The following is a 3,603-nucleotide window of genomic DNA, read 5'->3' as shown; positions in this document are numbered from 1 at the left end:
CCTTTTCAGTTCTTGACAGAATTTAACGAGAGGAAAGGGGGAGAAGTGAGGTGGTGGCGGTTTTTGGTCCAACAATGGTGAGGGAAGGGTGGTTTATGGCAGCAGCGACTTAGCTCAAGAACAAACACCCATTTCAGTCTTTTTCACTCTTCCAGCGTACCTCCAATCTGGTTCAGAGAGAAAGAATTTTCTGCACCTCTTCAATGGGGAAGGTTGACTTTTACTGAGAGAGAGAGAGAGAGAGAGAGAGAGAGAGAGAGAGAGAGAGAGAGAGAGAGAGAGAGAGAGGTGGGTCCTCTATTATTTTTTTAATTGTTAAAATAAATAAATAAATATTAAATTTTAAGAAAAATGAAAAATATATACCCAAGGGTATTATAGTCATTTCAATTTTCGGAGGGACTATTTTCACATACAAACCCCTCCAAAAGGACCATAAATCCAAAAAACTCGAGGTTTGGACTAAAACCCCAAAAATTTGCATACCACAGGGACCATTTTTGTAATTTTGTCTAAAATAAATAATAAACGTATGAATTAACCTGAGTCACTTTTCAAAGTTTATAGGATCTATCTCCTAACTATGTTACAAAATAGGAAAGGAATCGAAGATTCCAGAGTTTGTTTGATCTAATTCTAACCTTAATAGTTGTATCTTAACTTCCTGTGCATAAGGCATTGCCATTATGTGTAAGATTATGTGGCAGTCCTGTCAACATAAGAAATGCAACGTCAACATTCTCGGTAAGGAATAAAAAAGCATGTATTGATTAAATTGGTTGGAAAATTAAAGGTATGATGGTATTACAGGATAAAACTTAAAACTAAAGTATGTTGCTCATATTTGTAAAACAGAGGAAAGTACATTGCTATTTTAGCAATTTAATTTTTTTTTTAACTTAAAGCGATTAAGGTGGACAAAAACTTAATCTAGTAAGCTATATATGGGATTATGGGTGTTTATCTCTTACTCAATACATAAAGAACCAAGCAGGGAAAATCATGGAAATGAGGTGTTTAATAGATCCCACATATGCTATCTGACATCATGCACTTCAAATTTCCTGTCAAATGGAAGAATTCCTAAATCACAACTATGAACTTGAGTTAAGAAATGTCAAAAGGAATCCAGAATCAACGCCTGGAATTAATTTGACTCGTCAAAAAAATGAAATTCCAAGTAATACACTAAAACAAATTTTAAAAAAAAAAATCAAAAATTACCTCTTCTTTTCTTCACTAACTTAAAAAAGTCTTAATTTTTACAGACAGGGATCACGTTGCTATTGATCAACTTAGATGGTTTTAACACAACAAATGTCAGGATTTCTTTTTTAAACATCACTAAAATACTCACACAAAAAAGGAACCAAAGCGAACAAAAAGAACAAACTTTCCTAAAATGAGACGAAATACTTAAGCTGATGAGGTTATAAGAGAAGAGTATCATCTAACAGAAAAAAAAAATGAGATTTGAACACCCAAATAGTATTTCTAAATGGAAAGGAATTGGTTACAGATGATTGTTTCCATGATTTAACCCTCTAATCAACCCAACGAACACATCTTATATAAGAACAAAATTTCATTCACACATTTAATCAATAAATATGTTTGAATATTAATCAAATAATTAAATTAGGTATGAAAGAGATAACATGGAAGCAGGTTTACCTTGTGTAGAGCTATTTCAACAAACATGTTGTCGGCTATATACGCTGTCGAAAATAGATTTAGACAATCATCCCATAAGCAAAAAATATTACTTTAACAAATAACATGCAGTATAAATGTGCAATTACCATTTGATCTTCGAGTTGTACTTCAGGTGTAAGGTTTTCTATAACTTCAAAAAATCCCATTACACAAAACATGTGTCATGCATTTCATCAAACAGTTACCGTGCATAACAACAAAACTGATACCTGTAAATTATTGTGGGTAGTAGGGAAGCCGTGTCATTGTTGTGTTTGAACTGAACCAGAAGCATCGGGACGAAACTGATCCCCTTGTAATTGTTGTGTATGAGCTTAACCAATTTAAATGTTCTATTGCAAAATTGTATGGTAACATTCTTTACTGATAAAAGAACCCCCAAACCTGCGTTGTCTTTGTCATCAGTTGATGATGATTTTACAAAGGCAAATGAAAAAAAATGAATGAAGCAATAGGCATCAAAGTCGATGGGGGTATGCACCAGAAATCGCTAAGAGGTATCAAGGATTGAGGAGCAAACAATTATTGTAGTTCTATGGCAACATGATGAAAATTAGGTCAAATTCGGTCGTAAAATCAAAATTAGAAATTGAAATCGAAAGGAAATACGGATGAATACATATCTGTAGTATGTCTTTGGCCCCTCAATCGAACCCGAGTTCCCATCGATTCCTACTGACAGCTGTGGGGAAAAAATGAAATCAAAGTTAGAAAAGAAAGATTCAGATGAAGATGATTTGCATGAAGGCGTTAGAAACAAACCTATGATACAAGGCGAAGAGCGCCATCGTTGGGCACAGATTGTCCATCAATCGTCGGAGGGTATTGTTGGTAGTGCAAAAGACATATCGGCGAACTACTTTACAGTTGAGAGTGAAGATGGATATGCAGAGGATAGAAATCAACCTTAGGGCTTTTGTTACTTGACTATGAGTCGGGTGAGTTGATTCGAAGCAGATGAAGCAGAAGAGGGAAAGACAGTCCCATCCGGATCTGTAAACGGAAAAGATGGAGATGGAGTAGGGTAGCGATCTTCTGGGTAGAAGAAAATAACATGAACACTACAAACATAAACCGTAGAAAAGCGGAAGAAAGCAAGAAAGAAAGCACAGACGATAGTAAATGGAGAAGGTGTAAACCGGAGAACGTAGGAATATCCAGAAACAAAAAAGCGGTGGCCGGTCGGTGGCTGATCGGTGGGTTCGGTCCAATAGAATAAAAATACTGTGCATAAGGGAACTTATTAATTAATAGTATTATAAATTGATTAATCGCATTTATGTGGTTTAACTCAGGAAATGTCAAAAAGAATTATGTATTCATCTTCTCTTGGGTTATGACACTCTATTTTTTAGTTTTGCTTTAATTTTCCTCGAAATATCCTCTTTATTAATTATGTGTTCAAAGTTTTTATATTTTCATGACTAACCTTGCTCTTTACTTTATTTATATTTGTTTCTTTGTCGTTTCACATGCATCAATTGGAGATGTATGCGGAAACAAACTTTCCAAGTTCGCCAATGCCAATTATGTTTCGTTTACTTGTGAACAAATTGATCGGTAAGGTTGAATTTTTTTATATTGATTTCCATGAACTGGACAAATAAGTTCTTAAAAATGTGACTTTAAAGATTTAAGCACTCGATTATAACTTGGGAAAGTTTATATATATATATATATATATATATATATATATATATATATATATATATATATATATGTTATTTAGCTAAGGTTTTAGATTTTACCTCTTAGGGAGGAGGGAGTCGTTCCCTCCCAACCCACTGAACCCACTGTCACATCAATTATTGTCTCTTCTTTTTCTTCATCTTTCCCAACCCACAGCACACGGAAATCTTATCTTTCTAAACCCACTCAACCCACTCG

The 3,603-nt window shown here is 34.3% G+C and overlaps 1 long non-coding RNA gene across 2 annotated transcripts; it reads right to left on the bottom strand.

Annotated features, from left to right (window-relative positions):
- Window positions 1-503: 503 nt before the first annotated feature.
- Window positions 504-2,964, bottom strand: LOC145133472 (uncharacterized). 2 transcript variants are annotated; one of them, XR_013718591.1, is made up of 7 exons: window positions 2,479-2,964; window positions 2,198-2,398; window positions 1,926-2,100; window positions 1,803-1,846; window positions 1,675-1,718; window positions 972-1,064; window positions 504-709 (listed from the first exon to the last, which is right to left on the bottom strand). It is a non-coding gene; the product is annotated as an uncharacterized LOC145133472 (long non-coding RNA). The 2 variants fall into 2 exon arrangements; XR_013718590.1 differs by having other exon boundaries at window positions 1,926-2,398.
- Window positions 2,965-3,603: the final 639 nt, after the last annotated feature.

Source organism: Lactuca virosa, chromosome 8 (assembly GCF_052849685.1).
Source record: "Lactuca virosa cultivar CGN04683 chromosome 8, Lactuca_virosa_CGN04683_v6, whole genome shotgun sequence".
Taxonomy (NCBI): Eukaryota; Viridiplantae; Streptophyta; class Magnoliopsida; order Asterales; family Asteraceae; genus Lactuca; species Lactuca virosa.
The sequence above is the reverse complement of the archived record's forward strand: the minus strand, read 5'-3'. Positions and strand labels throughout refer to the sequence as shown.